The sequence below is a fragment of the Bombus terrestris genome, chromosome 16, assembly GCF_910591885.1.
Source record: "Bombus terrestris chromosome 16, iyBomTerr1.2, whole genome shotgun sequence".
Classification (NCBI taxonomy): domain Eukaryota; kingdom Metazoa; phylum Arthropoda; class Insecta; order Hymenoptera; family Apidae; genus Bombus; species Bombus terrestris.
In genome coordinates this window covers 534549-552825 of record NC_063284.1, presented here as the reverse complement: position 1 = coordinate 552825, position 18277 = coordinate 534549, and the positions used below count along the sequence as shown (strand labels likewise).

The window sequence follows — 18277 nt, the reverse complement described above, 5'->3', positions numbered from 1 at the left end:
AAATTACAACTGAATTATTAGACTAAAAATTCGTTCTCAAGATGGACGACGATATTTGCGAAGAAGTTGGACGAGTCTCTGTCTAGGAAATTTGACGGTGCCACTGGTGTTAGAAACGGAATTCAACGATCGCAGAATTTTCGTTGAAACGAACAAGTACCGTGGGACAATCCATTAACGACAGGAATATATTTCGGACGTTTCTGATCCATCGATGCTAATTAATGTAATGAACGATCCGGTGATCGAGTGCAAATAATAGACGGGTGATTAATGACGGCAAAGTGGCCCGCGGCTGTTCCAACTTTAAACTGGAACGAATCGTTGACATTTGGACGGCTGTTTTTGGTAGATTAATTTGTAAAGGGTCCGTCGAAATTCTGGCGGAAATTTATCGTTATTACGATTGTTGCGCGATTCGAAGCTAAAAGACCACGAATCGACGAAGAAATTGGACAAAACGTCGAACGTACAGGCCATTTTGGCGTAACGCGAATCTCGAAGAACCGTTTATTTCAAATGAAAATAACCGAGCGAAACGAAAGCGTACGAATTGCGATCAAACGTCATCGTCAGGCAGAAATTGTTCGCGCGTTATCAAAATACGATAAATGTTTCGCATGTTCGAAAGAATCCGTTCTCGCGCAAGACAGCAAATACGATGGGAATATCAACCGATGGGAACCGTAAACCGTTCGACGCCCAAGAAGTTCCGTAATAATGTAGCTCTGCCGCACTCCGATTCGCCAACACCAGGCACGTTGCCCAACGCAACGTAGATGGCGCAGCTTTGATCCGCAACGCAAACATCTCTGGTGGCGCGAACGCGAAAAGCAGCGGCGCAGGACAGAACATAAATTAATGATCTTTGCGTAAGTACCGTAGATAATTTAACGGGTATTAACTAACCCCCGGTAGCCGGGCCAGCCGTTAAAGCTACTCGGCCGGACTGGTTTATGAACGTTATTAATTAATTTGTATTTGTCGCACGCCGCATGATCGTTACGGCTCGGGCGTCGTTAATAGCCGACCAATCAGGCTCACGCTGGCTCCTACCCGCCCTTCGCCCTCTGCCCGTCGGCCAACTTTCAGTCTCATTAGCCGAAATATAATATCGTTTCCGCAGAGAGGAGACCGCCGCTTTGCGTATCGCCGATTTATTAAATATCCGACCAACTCTTTTTTTCTCTCTTCGCGAGCCGCACGGCCCGTCGCGTTAATTAAATATGTTTATCGATTAGTACGTCGATGAAAAGTACGATTTCACGGCCCGGTAATTAAGCGGAGAATTTCGCTGTTCAAAGATTGCGTCGATGGGGAAAGTTTTCGAAGAAGGATCCAAAGATTTTGGACGAGTCGCGGAGGATCGCGCGTGAATTTGGTTCGTAGATTCGCTGCTCGGGGTTGCCGAAGTTGGATCGATAAGCATAGATAAAATTAACTTGCGCTAATCAGCGCTATTCGCGCGAGATTACTCTGCTTGCGTATAGACCACCGGGGGTAGTTTTGATACGCAAAATACTTCGAGTCGGTCGATTAACCCTCGTAAGCCAAGAGGGTGGCTCGAACGCAGGTGCGTGAACAAGTTTTAAAATTTATAACCGTCTACAAATTTCCGGACCGTGCACACTGTAACTGGATTAATGCGGCAGCCCTGCCAATAAAGACCCAACCTGCTTAATATTAAGGGGCACTTAAGACGACCTTCTAAGGCGAAACATCGTCACCCTTCGTGGCGACCATAACCCGACTCGTTGCTTTCTAGACGTGTCTTCGGACGGCTGAGAACTAGTCTAGTTAAATTTCATCTCTCAACAGTTTGTACTCGTAGAACTTGAATTTTATTTTATTTCTGAGATATAATAAATAAGAGAAAATAATGTTTCTAGGAGGAAGTATCGGCAAAAGCCACGATTGGTACGATTGGCACTATAGGATAGCCTGAAAATAAAACGATTCCAACGCAAATTTCACGAGAAAAAATAATTCTTTCGACAAGAAGTCGCCGCGTTATTAACAGAAAGATAAAACCAACAAGAAAGCGTACTCGCAAACAATTACCGTACATTTCTTTCACAGTTAAAGTAGAAGCTTGCTAAATGGATAAAATTACATCGTCCTTTGTTAGACAACCTATTTTCTAAGCACACAAGCTAGCCCGCGTGTAGCAGACAAAGAACGATCCATCGGGCACCTTTTAGATCCGGAAAATATCGCCCTCGTTTCGACTTTTAATAGCTACCGGCTTTTTTCTCTTATAACAGCACGTCGTACATCGTTGGAAGCGTTGGCCGAGTTGGTCGATGATTTACCGTATGTACAATGTACACGGTGTCGTCGAGTGAATCGTTATTTCCTGCCCAGAAGAGGACGGTGCTGCAGGCTCGCCAACGCCACGGATATCAGGTTCGCGAAGCTTTATCGGCCGCGCCGAGGGCGGCTTAATAATTTACAACGACAAGACGCACGCCCCTGTTATTGGCCCATAAAGCATCCCCGCTATGCTTCCACTCGTTCGCTTTATGCTTTCCTGCTACGACTCGGTGCGCGATAAGGGCGGATTGCCATGGAATTTTTGGTCGCAGCAACAGACCAAAGGTAATGTTATTTCTAACAAATTTCGAACAAAGATTTTCGTCCTCCGATGGTTATCGGTAATTCGATTGTAAATTTCTAAAAATATGTTCCGGATTTAGGGTGTTTCTCGCTTGGTCAGTTGATTTATTTTAGGGGCAAAGCGTCTCTATCGAAGATACAAAAATATCTTATACGTAGCGATATTCGAATTATGGTAATAAATATGGATTTTTCCGAGTTTCCAAATTCGTTCAAGCGCGCGCCTATTTACGATAATAAATCTCTGTTATCGAGAATGTAAACGTAGAAATTTTAGTAGTCTACTGCAAATTATTACTATGATCATCTACGATCCAACGATGCTATCTAAGCGTCGAGCTTTCCTTCGTCTGCCACCGTAGATACCCTGGTAAACGAAGAACAGAAGAAGATATTTATGCAAATTCATATTTCTCCGAATACGATCGAAGAACTGCAGCTTGGATGAAAAGTTACTTCGTCCATTAAATATCATAAAGGTTACTACATTTTGGATATTTTACATAATTTTACATAATAATTTTACATAATTTTACATAATTATTGCCTATATTCTCCGTATTTTTTCATCTCCAAGTTTCACCTAAATACATAAAAGTCCGCGGTCTATTAATAACAATTAAAAATTCAGGAATACCGTCGTATGTTATAACAACGTTCTCGCTTGTGATTTAATTACCATGAAATTTGGCTTCTGTTACCGGTCGAATCAATAATGGCCGATCGTAATTTGGCGATGATTACAAATGAAACGCAATGCTCGCGATACGAATTCGCGATAATGTTTTGCATTTACGGGAGGAAATAACGGGATGGTTTGTAATAATTCATCAAGATTAATCAAGCTCGGGGCTCGCCTGCAGCCCGGTTTATTTACAATTCGCGAGTTCGAGCTTTCATTAAAATTCGTAGGCTCGGCACACGCGAGGATCAGGACAAAACGGAAAACTCGTTTCGACTCGTGTGCAGCTCCATGTGTGCGGGTATTGTTTCGAATCTATTCCTGAATTTACAAATGTCATTTCGCCTGTATAACGTGATTCCAGCCGGAAGATGGACAATGAAAACGTCGTTTGCCAGATTTGGCATCGCTGTCGTGCGTTATCTGCTTTTCGAGGGTATATTGTGAGCTCTAATTGTGTTACTAGTACCACGATTATGACGTTTATTGCTGCTATCTTTGTTGCTATTACAACCGCTGTAACATATTGCTCTCGCAATCGCAAAATATCGAAATTCAAATCGAAGAATTCCGATCCTCCCTTCTTCGGCAGAACTTTATTAGGTAAATAGATTACTTTATTTTCCTGTATTTCGGTATTGAAAAAGGTTGACACGCGGCTCTGTACCTACAAATTCGACATACACGTACATCGATATCATGCCTTTCGCGCGATTACGACCCTCGTCCGTACCTCGTGTCGAGTTGACGCATTTTCATTACTAGTTTGCTGCTTTGCTCGCTACTACAACAGCTTTGGAACGCAGCTAGACACGCGTTGATTTCGACATCGATATTCGGCGTGAGCACATGGAAGAGAAGAAGAGAGACGTTACGCTCTCTCTTCGCTCTTCTCTCGAACGCGAGGCAAACCTAGGAACGGTAAGATGGAAACAATGAAATCTCGAACAACGATACCGCTGAGGAAGAATCAGCGTGAACGCGTACGACAAGCAGCAAAATCATCTATACTTTCGTTCGATCGATGGTTTATCATTGTGCCAATTAGACGCACGAGGAACAGATCAAGTTGCGAAAATTGGAGACCGATGGGGGTTAAGACGGTTAAAATACTCTCGAATCTTGTTCACTTAGCTTCCCCGAGCATTTCCTTCCATTCTTTCTCTCTTTCAACTTCACCGCGCTCTCCTATGAGGCATTCCGTCTTTCCCTTGTTCGCACGATCTACAATTTCTCCCCTCTGCTTTTACCCACAATCTATTAACTCTTCCCTCGTTACCGCGTCCGATTCTCGCTAACGTCCATCGATCCCTTCCTCGGATGCCCTGCTCTCGCCAAAGTTTTATTACTTTTCTACCAATATATATATAAGTGTGTGTGTACAATACTATAAATAGCAAAATCTTGTAAAAAAAAGGTACCAATTTTACGAATAAAGTAAAAAATATTTATAAATATATAGTAAATATATTTAAAAAATATTAACATATAGAAGATACTAATTTGTTCAAACAAGTTGAAAGGAAAAAGCTCCAACGTCTCTTCTTCGCCCCTAAAAATTAAATAAATCTCAACAGATACAGCCAAGCGAAAGCCAAAAAACCTTTCGAAAAAGAAAGGTGGAAATGACAAAAGGAAGAAAGAAAAAAGACACGTAGATGGCACCCAGTAGTCGGGTGTGTTAATTGCTGGCGCGAGGGGTGGCTGAACGATTTCAATTATTCCCACCCCTGAACCCTTGATCCTTTCGTCCCGTGTTCACAGATCTTGTTCACCGAGGCGGAAACGCGTCAGGGGACGGAAAAAGTTCCGAGATTTTAATTAGAAGGCTCTCTGGTGATCGCGTCGAAGATCAGAGTCACGGTACAAGGGTCGTCGCGTCGATGTCGGCGACGATCCGCGGGGGTGCAATATACGGAGACCGCCTCTGGCTGAATTCGCTCGTTTTATGCGTGTACTTTGTATCAGAAACGCTTGCAGGTGTGACGTATATACATGCACGTACACGAAGTGTCAAAAATGAAGAAAGAAACGAGGATGCTAAAAGGTGGCCATTTCTGGACCTGCTTGCGAACGAAATAATCGGAAAACGTTATCCTCGTAACCGTGGATCGAATGGAAACAGGCCTTTACACTTAGCTATGGAAATAGGCAATTCTATGAATAGTTTGAAATTGCAACTGGTTTTCAATTTAATCGAAACTTGCAAATTTAATTTACTTTTCTTAATTTACTAATTTTACTTACTAACTTTAATTTTCATGGGATAAAGGATCTATAAAATTTTACAAGACGAACGAGACAAGTTAATTTCCTGATCGTGCAAGTTGGAATCCCTTCCGTCTTCTTCGAGGAGTAAAAATGAGCATTAATTCTGCACGACTATGATCTTTTTCTCACCGCTTCTCCAACTCCTTCCAAATTTTCGAACGCAACAAATACATCATACATCTGGAAACTGTCGTACAATTTGCAAAAGTAACGAAATTACGTGGATAGAAAACGAAGGGGGTAGGGTAAAAAACAGAATTGTTCCATTCGTAGTGGAGCGTAGTGGGGGAAATAGCGAGGATGGCTGAGGGGCGGCGAGAGAGAAAGAGAGAGAGAGGGGGGGGAGAGCGCATTCGGTGGGGTTGGAACGACAAAACGAGGCTGTGCAGGCTGGCCTGTGCGTGGAAATTTTCCCCACCTGTTGCCAAACAATTCCCATGGAAACGAAGTTATGGCCACGGTTTCCGCCGGATAAATACCGCGTGCATGCGCTCGCGCTCGACTACGGGACGACAACGTTCCCCTCTCTGACAAAGGGCCACCTGTCGCGATTGTTTGCCATCGTGGTGACTGAATTTCCGAAACAGGGATCGCTAATGTACCTAACTAATATACGCCAAAGTACCCCAACACTTACGCACGTCTCCTACGAACGCATTTTGAAATTATATCGGTAATGTTAGAAGATTATCGCGATTCATAGACTCGTATAGTTTCATTCTTGTTTCCATCCTTATTCCATTGGCAACTCTTATTCCACTCGAAATCAGTTTGAAAATGTATACGCAAGTTGCAAGATCACGATAGTATTTAAACATTGTTCCGTACGTAGACTTTAAATCGTACGAAATCCTACGACGTCCTTTTACAGCAACCGACTACTTATGCGAATATTCGAGAAACTTGGAAGAAAACGATGATAATATCGTTGGGAGAGTGCACTACCAGTGAACTTTGTACAGGGTAAATGAATCTCGATACTCGGTCAAATCACGCTTAACTTTTATTATACGCTTTACGTGGCTATTCACGTTGTATACTAATTTCTTACTAAATATACGTTCGCGATAAATGACTCGCAACTTTTGTTATTAGTTAACGAGCTACAAAAGGGACCGCTTGATGCTGGATTTTCTCGTTCGTCGATATCAAATTCGAGATAAAACAGAGAAAATGAAAATTGCTGCTTAGCAAAACTCTCCTCTCTTCGTACCAACGATATGGCAAGATCTTTATAGTAAACGACAAATGCTAGTATTTAACGAGTGAGAAGAAACAAAGAATTAGGAAGAAAAAGGGGGGATAAATATTTACGGGAAAGTGACAACCGAGGGGATGAATCGAAACCAGCGAAACAATTTCGTTTTGCGAACGGGTAACGCCGTTTCCTCTTCGTCGAGGTTGGCAAACGAATCGCCTGGTGGTTGATTCTCTGGGGTGCAATCGGTTATTTAGAATTTCACCGGCAACACGGCCCCATCGATTTCCCAATCGTACGCCAGTCCATCTCTTTCCTTCTTTTTTCCTCCACCACGATAACCGTTAATTGTACGATCGTTTGCGAATTAGAATACTAACAGCGTTGATCCAAATGAAAAGAAAGAAATTAGCCATGCGTCGAACAGACGAGAGAAGATACAACCCGCAAATTCAAAAGATCGCGCGTATTACGCAATTTTCTTTTGCTGTGTAAATTCACCGTAAAGGGGCGGCGAGATTGGCCACCGAAAATCCAGCTATCTTTCTATTTTGCGTTATACAAACCGTAAAAAATTGAAGAAACGTTTCCACATAAAAGTCATTCCTTTTAATTAAGACCGTCATTTGGTAGAAAGAACTTACCGATGTTACAGCGAGCTATAACGCGAAATAGTTGGACTTTCGGGAGTTAATTTTGGGTTAAGGTTCCTCCCTTGCGACCAATATACGTTATGTCTGAGAAAAAAAGCAATTACTAAACCGACTCTCTTCTTCGAATATCGAATCGTAACAACAGACCTGCATCGTTTACCACTAGACTGAGAATTCGAATTAACGTTGTCCTTGTTTTTCAAGGTTACAGACTGAAATATAAGTCGACGGATAAGTAAGAAGAATAAAGAAAATGTTACTAGCGCGACCTTTGTAACAGAACGAAGGGCCTTTTATTTCGTTCGTGCGTCGTGGCAGAAAGGGAATTTTATTACGATTCTTCTGCCACGTCATGCAAGATCCTTTATTTAGCGATCTTTATAAAAGGACCTCCGTTTTGTACACGTATTCTATCGTAATTTTACCGAATTTTATCACAGTTCCCTGTATCGCATATACACAAGATAAAGAATTCTTTATTCGAGGCTTTTTCCGCGGGCAAGGATTCTCCAAAGAAGTTTAAGGAAGTTGAAATAATCCATTTATAAGGTAACTTGATGAAGAACAATTATTATCTTTCCTCTATGAGAATTTCCCTATTTCGAATTTATGTTAAATACTTCTATTCGGATTTAACCACCGTTCAGTTGTACACTACACCGTTCAGTTGTAAAGCTACGAGTATTCTTTCTCTGTGAATTGAAAGAGTTATGACAAGACTTATAGAAGAGATCTCTCTCGTTTGGTCATAGACGTGGACGAAAAGCTGACAACGTGGCCGTCAGAGAGCGGAAATATCGGCTCTGGAATGGGAAAAGCGAGGAGAAAGCAAGCATCCCATCCCGGGTGTCGCGATGGCACCTTGGCTATTTTCACGGAGCAATTTCGTGTGGCGTTCGACGGCCGGGCTAATTAAATGTTTCGAAACGGGTCGCGCCAGGCAACGTAATAAAAGGGTGGCGTAATAGAGCGTAATTAAAAAACGGTATTACCATGGCGTTATTAGCGTAACGCGAGAAAAGAGCCGCGCTAATTAACGACAATTAATTAACCTACAGCGGCCGAATTAAACAACCCACGGAATTTTTGACGATACGTTGTTAACGCTCTCCGTTCGAAAATAAAATAATTCGCTCTAATCTTTTATTTCCTTTTTGCTCATTTTTAATGCTCGATCTTTATATCGTATCGTCCCATAAGTAACGTCGTTTGTTCGCTCCGACCTTCGATGAAACAAATTCGTTATTTTAGTTCGAATCGACCGGCGCTTTCTACCACCTTTTCCATTTTTCGACCATCTTCTCGATCGCATTTTCAAAAAATTGCCAAAAAATCGAGGTTTTGAATTTCAAGGACTCGCTCGGTGCTGATTCTATTTGATTGGCATCGTCCAATTTTTTGCCAGTTAAAAAACACCTTTGACGTTTCCTTTCATTTACCACACGTTCGTCGTATAGTTGACAAATGCTTTTGAGAAATACCGATCTGATTGCTTCGGACGCACGTTACACAGACGCTGTATCCAGAGAATACTCTTTAAGAAACAAAGGTAAAAGTATCTATGAACACGTCGGCGAAACACGATCCAGCGCGTTTATCTACAGTAAGATAAAACACGACGTTTCTTACGACTCGATACCCCTTCGTTTAAAATCAATATCGTCTTTCAGTCACTATATCGATCTATTACGTACACCGTAGATTCGAACGAAGGTTTAATTAACGAACGTTTGGATAACGTTCGAAATTCCCTCTTTGTATTACAGTCGTTTACTGGCGACTGATAATCTACTGATTCTTATATCGGAACTTTTTTTCATTTTAGATTTTAATTCTCAGGCTTATGACCTAATCTGTTCTCGCGTTTGAGTACTCGACTTAGTTTTTACGTGCCAGGATCATTAGAGGGGCAATTCTTCTTCATAGACACTGGAAGGGTCGTGTTTATGGTGATATACGCGAATATGCTCGGTCAGACCCTCCGTCGATCCCTTAACGGCAGGGATTCTTACGAAACTTTTAGCCTTAACTCACCAACTCGCCGCGAAAAGTCTTTCGGTTCCTCAGGAAACGGGGAGCAAACTCACCTGAAACACAGAAAAGGGAAAAAGTTAGAATCCACTGGGAACTATATGCAAAATAGCGTATCGATAACTAATTTTCGTTTTTCCAAAGTATTTCAACAGATTTTAACGGATGACAATTTTACTTCGATTCGTTGCTTCGCGCGTTATGTCGTTTAAAGTATCGTATTGTAAAACCATATTATTTGCAATTTCGTAAAAGCCAAATAAATCTCACAATTTCTAAAATCGTTGAAGCGTCTAGCTAGAGAGGAGCGGCGGTGAATGAACTAAATGGACAGAATGTTAATCGAAAAGGAGGTAAAACGGTGCGACATCGATGTCGCCGGGCGCCATTACACGCGCGTAACAGGTGCCGAAATTTCCGGCGCGTGTTTTATCAAAACCAGGGCCAGCCTGGTGTCAACGGGTGTCGCGAACGTGCCGCAAGAAGCAACCGCCGCACGTGCGTCAGCCTGTTAAATAAAACGCGATGAAAATCTCCGGCCAACCGGAATTCTCCGTTCAGAGTCGACAGTACGGCCACGCTCGCTGTTCATAATTCATCGGACGTTCGGTATTAACCAATAAATAATAACGAACGAAATAACAACGAAAAATATTATTCTTCCATAGGCGATAATTTTTAAAGGAAATAGAAAGACAGCAGTCTTTCCAATATATAGTCATTTATTAATACTTGGAAATTATGTAGGTAATATCGGAAAGATGTCGGGACGCTGCACAAAGTCGAGCCTTCTCAACCGCATTTTTTATTATCATTGTCACACGTTTCAGCAAGTACGTTCGCTATCGTTTTCGGAACAACGTCTTTTGGTTGCTCGATCGCGATTGCTTTGTTTTTCACGCTCTATTTTTAAGGAAATTCCATAGAGAGAGATCCGGTGCAATTACATCAGGCCACATAGGCGATCAGTCGTTGAGAATTACTTTTTACCATAAGACAATTGCTAAAACGAAAGAAAAGACGATGCACACGCGGAATAGCGACACTGAAAGTGGTCAGTCACGTGTCGTATTTCGTCCCGTACTTGTAATCTTGGGTTATTTGGAAAATTCGTAGCACATTCAACATCGTATTGGAAGATTATTTATCATAAAAATTTTGGGCTATAAATTCCGAGATACATCGCATAAATTCTCTTTCAATTTCGTTATAAGATTTCTGTACAAGGGAACGTGACGTAAGAGCCATAATGCATATCATCATACGTATATATTCCCTCGAAAAAATTCGATTTCTCCAACTTAACCTCCATCATCGCTGCTTTCCCGCTTCCTTTATCCCCGAGCACACGTAGAATACAATACGGTATAGGATACGAAATATAAAACATTGTGCAAAATAACACGTAATTTATAACACACCCTAACAATCATAATGCACATCATCCCCATTATACCTGAAAGAAAAAAAAAAACCAACTTCCTCAATCCCTAAACAACATCTTCCGCCGATTATTATCTCCAGCGTCGGCAACCCCTTTCCGAAAACTTCCACCCCGAGCAATTCACCCCGAAATCTACAGACCACAAAGCAACCCGGCCATTACCCTAACGAGCAACCACGTCAGAACGCCCTCGGAGGAAAGAAAAACGAGTCTTCGTTCCCCGACCGAAAACCGTCAGACAAGACGGGGTAACTAGAAGAACAGAGTGAAAAGAAGAAGAACTTGTGCACACTTTGTACCCCTCCTAGCCGGAAGCGTTCCCTTTGTCCCGCGCGCACACGCTCCCAGGACAATTTCCTCCTTTTCCCCGAACTACAGTGACTGGAAAAAGTATTTGCTCCCGAGTATTCTTATTTTTCAACGAGACGTCCTTTTGATCAGGCTCTATATTTCATTTCTGCGATATCAAATCCTGGCAATTATACGAAAACGATTTTTTTATCTTTGCGAATGTTTCGGATTGGAATTTTTATTTGAAATAGACTGGTTTAAGTAGGGGCCAGGTTTTAAGACGCGCGAAAGCTTCCTAATATCCAGGAGACGAGAGAAAGTTTAAACGCAAGCGCTGCCACGAATACAGAATTTTAAAAAACGGAATCGTATTTGACGAGGGCGGTGAATAAATATAACGCGGAGTCCGGAACGCACGGTGCATATACACAAATTTACTTGGCAGCTTTAAACCTTCTCCCGTCAAATACTTGGTATGCAAATACTTTTTGCAGCCACTGTACCAGGGGGTAGCTTCGACAGTCTACGAGACGTACAAGTCGTCGAGGAGATGGCGAGGACGTACAGAGACCAGAGGGCAAGTTGTCGTAGGTGAAAGCTGCAACTTTAACCTTCGACTGGAGTTTCTGCTGTATGTAGAAAGACAGGCGATACGAGGATGAAACTGGCTGGAAAGCTGAAGCGCGAGTTTTATTCGCTACGAGGTAGAGCGGAGTAAGATAAAATTGTCTCGAGTAAGTTAGAAATTCGGAAATTATGCCTAAACGAATACGGATAAGTCAAACATCGGTGATTCAAAGCCGAATCGAACGAAGATATCCGCGTTTTATTCTCCGCTGCAGTCTCGCTAGCGTTGGCTATCGGACGTAACCTTAAGACGCGCCAATCTCGTCTCCATTCTTCGTCCGAAAGACGTAACCTAAAATTCGCGAGATTGAAACGCTAGGCGACATTCACAACGGAAGGACACCAGGCCGCGAAACACAGGAAGACAAATTTTCGCAAGTTCCGGCCGTATTAACGTAATTCGCGTCGGCGGCAGCCTTTTTAATTAAAAGTACCGCGCCGCCATTATCTCGCCAACTTATAATCGCGCCTATCCATCCCCACCCACTGCCCCTTTAACGCTACCTTTCATGCAAGTCGGCCTCTATTCGCCGCTCTCGGTTCCGTAATGAGTAATAATTCATATTTCTCTACCGTCGGTGGGCCACGAAAGAAAATAGAACGAGATTGTCCGCGTTTACCGCTTGAATAATATAGATCCTTGAATCGGCCCCGGATCCAACCGCCATCTTGCCTCGAAAGTTCAATTCCCGAATGAACCCATCAGTGTTTTCACGTGGCCACAGCAGGATTATCAATTATCGGAATACGCTTCTCTCCTTTTTCCTCTCTCCCCTTTGCCAGACGAGCGTACATTTTAAAGGGTAGAGTAATTTATTAAAAGACCGTGTTCTTATTTTGTTCGCGATTATGACGCGAAGATCGGTACAGAGTTAGGGAAGATTGCTTCGCGTTACTCTTGAAACTACGGACGTGATTTTATTAATTTTGTCTCAAGTTGTCATACGATCGTTTAGCGAGCGACGAATCGAGAGGAAAAAAGAATAGCTTCTTCGAGTAAAAAATTCTTCGTTTTCTCGCAATCGTAACGATCGACTTGTCTCGCTCGTCTCTTTGAACATGAAAAAAAAACATAGTACAACTTCTACGACGATTAACGCGCTAAGAAGCTTTAGAACGGATGAAGAAGCATCGTGAGATTGTGTTTACAGCATCAATTGGCCATTTATTACGACAATTTGCATCCTCGTTTCGCTAGCAGAGACCATAAATTCTCGCCTTTCCACCAAATAACGACCACTTTCTAAATTCCGGAACACTTTGTTATTTATAGAGGAGAGGACAGTTCCTTTAAACTGTGGAGCCAAAATACAAACACGCGCTTCTTCTACGAGTCTACGCGCCTATTCTGGTTTCTTCCGAACCGTGCTTAAACTTCAAAGAGACTCGTTGCATCACGTTGCACTTCGAGGCAGTCGAGCGACCAAATATACTTTATTTGGTATGTAAACGCTATTTAAACGTTTGCATATTTTTATACCTCGCCAGGGAACGCGACGAAAAGAATAAATAAAAACAGAATACGACAAAGACACTTTATTACAATAGACGATAAATTTAGCTTCTTTACCGTAGCATGAAATTCGAAACTATAGTAGAAACTTACGAATTGAAAGAGCTGTTACGGCTTAGACGCGTGTTACGTCAGAAAAGTACTTTAATAGAAATTGAAACTCGTTGAAAAATGACAAATCGATAATTTTAGTAAAGAGTATTTCTCGTACCACTCGTAAGTACCGCTCGTTCGCGTTCCATACACGGATAACTATGATAACCATACACGTAGTTAAGCACAAACCGAGCAACGCGCCTTATCAACAAAATTCCAATGTCAACTAACCGAAGTAATCGCAATCGGAGCTGCTGACTCCAGTGGCCGTAAGGAGGAATTGAATAAGATCGTTCGAAGGACAACACCGTTCTTCGAAGAAGAAAAAGATCGGCAAGAGTGAAGCATCGAAGACGAAGAAAGAGAAGGTGGTCGTGTCTCGAATGGAGGGGACACGGCTGGTCGTAAGAAAATTTGCATACCGATGAGTTTGCAACCTGGCCAATAAAGTTTCAATTTATTCATAACCGTCAACCTTTTGAAGATTCGTTATTAACCGTATGCCAGATGTAATCCCGCGGGAAACTACCGAGGCAGCAAAATATGGAGATGGTTACTAAGAAAAGGGAGAGCGACGAATTGTAAATTGCAAGTTTGTTCGTCGACTATACGACTATACGATTTACGTCTGTCAACTATGCCGAATCTAGCATACCTAAAGTTAGATTTCTTTCTTTCTGCTATCTAAGTGCATTAAGCAAGTATATATTTTCGGGATTCGAACATTTCGCGAGAGAATGACGTCTTCGAAAGAGGCGGCACTTTTGAACTTTTTTCCGATCGATTCCACGGCAAACAGAGGTTCTTCGTTTCTCTGGCCACGAGAGGATAAAGTAGAATGCTCGTTCGTTCGCTGGCGGTAAGGAAGCGCCCGAAGAAAGAGAAATTCCATACCGACTTGGAACATTTTTTTCGGGAAACCAATTCTTTGGTTTGCCTTCGAGAGGCAACGTACCGGATAAAAATTGTTTTCGTAATTACGAAATGTACTTGTATTTGCACTACCTCCGATATTTATAAAGACTTTTCGTTTTTAAATTTTTAAATATTCAATCGTGAATATTACAATAACGTTAATAATAATAAATAAAATTGAGAATAGAGATTAAAAATTGCATAAAGTAACTTAACATTCTAATTCGTTAAACAACTCATTTACGTTGAAGTATCTGGGATGTCTTATTTAATAAGACGATGTAAAATATCCTCGGTAACTTACATAATAATATAAAACCGAAAATACAGGAAGAACGAAGAAGAAAGAAAATCGATGAATAGAGAGCAGCTTGGTGAAAAAAGAGAGGTTGAGAGAAATGGAAAACAAGGAATGGATCTTAGAGACGAAAAGGGAGCAACAGGAGAGAAATTGGCGCGGAGAGCGTGGTTTCATGGGAAAAGGGGATTGATGTAAGAGGTGTGAGTCGCACGGTGGCGGAAATTTAGCATAAAATTACATAAGAATGGCGGGCGGTTAACGAGAAGCGACCCGACTGGACGGGACACCGGGATGCGCCGATTGTAATTCAAATCGCGACTTAGTATGTGACGGTGTACACTCTGCGGCAAAAGTACAGGTCGTTCGAATTAAGCAAAAATTCTTCGCTATATTAGCCCGTCTAATATATCATATAGTCGCTTGGCATCGATAGCGACACAACTTAAAAAATGTAAATTTCAGCGAGAGGATTTTTTAAATTTTTCCAGTCGTGCCATTTATCGTCCCTAAATACGGGTGCGTAATTCCTAAAACTAGTAGCACCAAAAAACCGAACGAATGAGCGAAGGAAGAATCGAAAGGAATTAAAATAGAAATTAAACGATCCGAACAATCGAAAAAGATTTAAATGGTCATATCGAAAGATTAATCTGCGATACTTCCTGGTGTCAAAATGGAAATTCTTTCTTCTTTGTCTTTTTTTTCTCCTTTTTTCTTTTTTTAAGCTTTAGACATGGTACCACGAACAAAGATAGTAAAGATCTGGCTGCCTACGTTCCCATAACGCGATGGGGAGTTTAGATAGTCCGAAGATAATCACCGGACTCGGCAGCTTGCCGAGAACAATGGAGACTACGAAATCCCTCTGTTGGAACTGGTAGAGCACCCGCCTTGACCTTCGCTGGTCAATGTTTTACTTGCAATCGCGTGTACTAGGTTGAGAGTGTCGGGACCAACGGCGATGTGATTGTCCTCTGGCGAAGGACACGCCGGATGTTGGTGCATCGCGCGGGAAATTGTACATTTACTTGCGATTAAATATTTAACTCTCTCAATTTGTATCGATCGATCGATCGCAGACAGAATTCAGAATTTCACAATCGACACGCGTATCTTCTAGGTTCTAAATTCAAATATCCAAGTGTTTTCAAGTCTGAAATTCCACGTTCAATTTCCGAAATCGCACTTTCTATCGTCAAATGTCCGCGTTTAATTCGCAAATTTCAGTCTTCGATTCGAAATTCCAAACTTTAAAAGCTCAATTGCAAATATTCCAAATCCCGAGTCCCAAATTCGAAATATTCGCATAGCTTCGAATTCCAAATCTCAAATATGCCGAAACCTGAAAGTCGAATCTCGAGTAACGAGTATCAAATTCCAAATCTGTAGCGATAAACTCTCGAGATGATAATTCGTCTCCTACGATTCATCGAATCTACCTGATATCTACGCAAATAAAGTTAAGTAAAGCTGGCAGTCCATAAATAACGGGGCGAAACAATGCGCGCGATTTTCTCAAAAGGGACAGGCGTAACGCGACGCGTCAGGGCAGACAATGGACGACGAACACGAAGCCATAAAGCTCGTACACTGGGCTCTCGCTGCCACTTGTTGGAGGACTGCCATATGTCGAGCGACGAACGTGCACCGGCAAACTTATGTCTGCGTTCTCTGGCTCTTGTCCTGCACCGAACAAAAAGCCTGGCCACTGATTAACTATCGCCTCGTGAACGTCTTGTTCCAACCTGTGTCCTTCTCTCTGTTCGCCAATAATCTCGGAACTAACGATCGCTGTAGAGAGCACGTGATTCCTTTGATTTCATTAAGCGCGTTTCGATTCGATCTTTCTTCGTTCCACTCGTATTTCCATGAAATAAGAATGAAATGCGGAATTATCAACGATACATGGCAATTAAGTACGTATTTTCTTGGACAATGCCAATCTTAATAATAACGTGACTTTTATAAGAATTGAAATACTCGTGCAAAATGTCTTTCTAAAGGTCCTTTAACAAAATCGATGCGTTTAGTATCGAAACGCCGTCTCATAGCAAAATTACTTCTATACCTAAAGGTCAATGACTTCTCATTTTCCTAGTCGTTACACGATCTTTCCACGGAAACGGAGCGTTCCGCGTCAAAAGGTCGTTCCAGAGCGGAGTTACTCGTACAAAGGTCGACAGATCGCACGATGTCTCTATTTCGTAGCGAGATTGTCCTAATAAAGATCCAGTTCATCTATTTCTCGTAAAAATCATTACGATTGTTCGACAGAAACAAAGTATTTTACTTTACTAGAAACGCAGAGTTACGCGCTTAAAGGTGCAATTCCGATTTTTGCAGAAGAGAAAAGTGTCGTTTCTCGCGTTAAAAAGTCGTTCCATGATAAAATTACTCCTACAGGGGCGCAATTCTTTTATTTTCTATAGAAGCCAGAATAATACGTTTTACGTGGAAAATCGATCTCGTATGAAAATCGTCGTTTTCGGCGCGAACATTCGTTCGATTTCACGTGTACCAGGATGAGAGTCACGGAGGCAACGAAGGTCGGCTTCGGACAGCGAGGATGTACGGCAGCAATGCGTGTACCAACGAGTAATTTCATGGCAAGACGTGACCGGACTCGCGAATCCAAGCTGGAAGCGTGGGTCCAATTGACCCGGCGCGGCGGCTCCAACCGGCTAATTGCCAATTGTCGGGCGACGTTGCCGTTCTCCACGAGAATTTGCCTGACACCTACTGCCAGTCGCCGCGTCACCACCCTTTTACCAGTTAAAAGGGATCGATGCACTTTTAAATGGGTCACGCTGTCCTACTCTCGAATCCACTTTGGACGAATGAATTTTTTTCCTATTCTCTGGTGGTTTAGGGCAATCGATTGGAAAATCGTTAAAGGAATAATAATGAAAAGAAAATGGAATATCGTAAAATACAACGAAACGTTCGATACACGAACTGTTTGTAATTTTAAAAACGAATATCAGATCGGATGTATATCGAGGCGGGCATTCGGAGTAACGTTAAAGAAACAACCCGAAGAACGTAAAAATGCACGCGTTTAATTTTTTTAAACAAAAGATACATATTATAATTTACACCGGATAGATTTCGTACGAAAGTACGTTTAGCGGGCTCTTTCGATAAAACACGAATTTGAACCTGTTACTCAACCTGATGTATATGTATAAATAAGTCTACTACGCTGTTCTAGCGTGACCAGTATTCTCCGAGAGGTAAATGACCAGCATTAATTCACAAAATCCATTCCACGTGAACCTACGATTCAGCTAAAACCCACTTCAATAATAAAAACGCTTGAGAGTAAACGCGAACGTAGTTTCCGAGAGCATACGCGGATGGCATACGACAATCGACTTTCCGTAGGAAATAGTATTTTCGTCGCGGATGCCGCGCACAGCGGGGACAGTGGATAAATAAATTTCCGGCCGCGCTATTTCTGCCACGCGGCGCGAGTAAATAATTCTCGCGGCGCGGCGGGCCGCGAATGTTAGCCGTAAAAACCTATTCTTGGTGGATCGACCAGCCCACCCTGCGCCCATTCTTCCGCGTGAAATTCTCTAGCAACATCGTTCACCGAGCTTTAACCATTGTTGTTGCTTCGCGTGTTGTGTGCCAATT

At 42.2% G+C, this 18277-nt stretch overlaps 1 protein-coding gene across 16 annotated transcripts in view; it reads right to left on the bottom strand.

Annotated features, from left to right (window-relative positions):
- LOC100650792 (polypyrimidine tract-binding protein 2) overlaps positions 1-18277 on the bottom strand; it is a 421711-nt gene that overhangs the window by 275342 nt on the left and 128092 nt on the right. Inside the window, exon 2 of one of the 16 annotated variants that reach the window (XM_048413310.1) lies at positions 9455-9507. The exons of the other annotated variants lie outside the window; for them this stretch is intronic. The gene's annotated coding sequence lies outside the window, so the exon portion shown is untranslated. The remainder of the gene's footprint in view (positions 1-9454; positions 9508-18277) is intronic. 16 annotated transcript variants of the gene reach the window in all.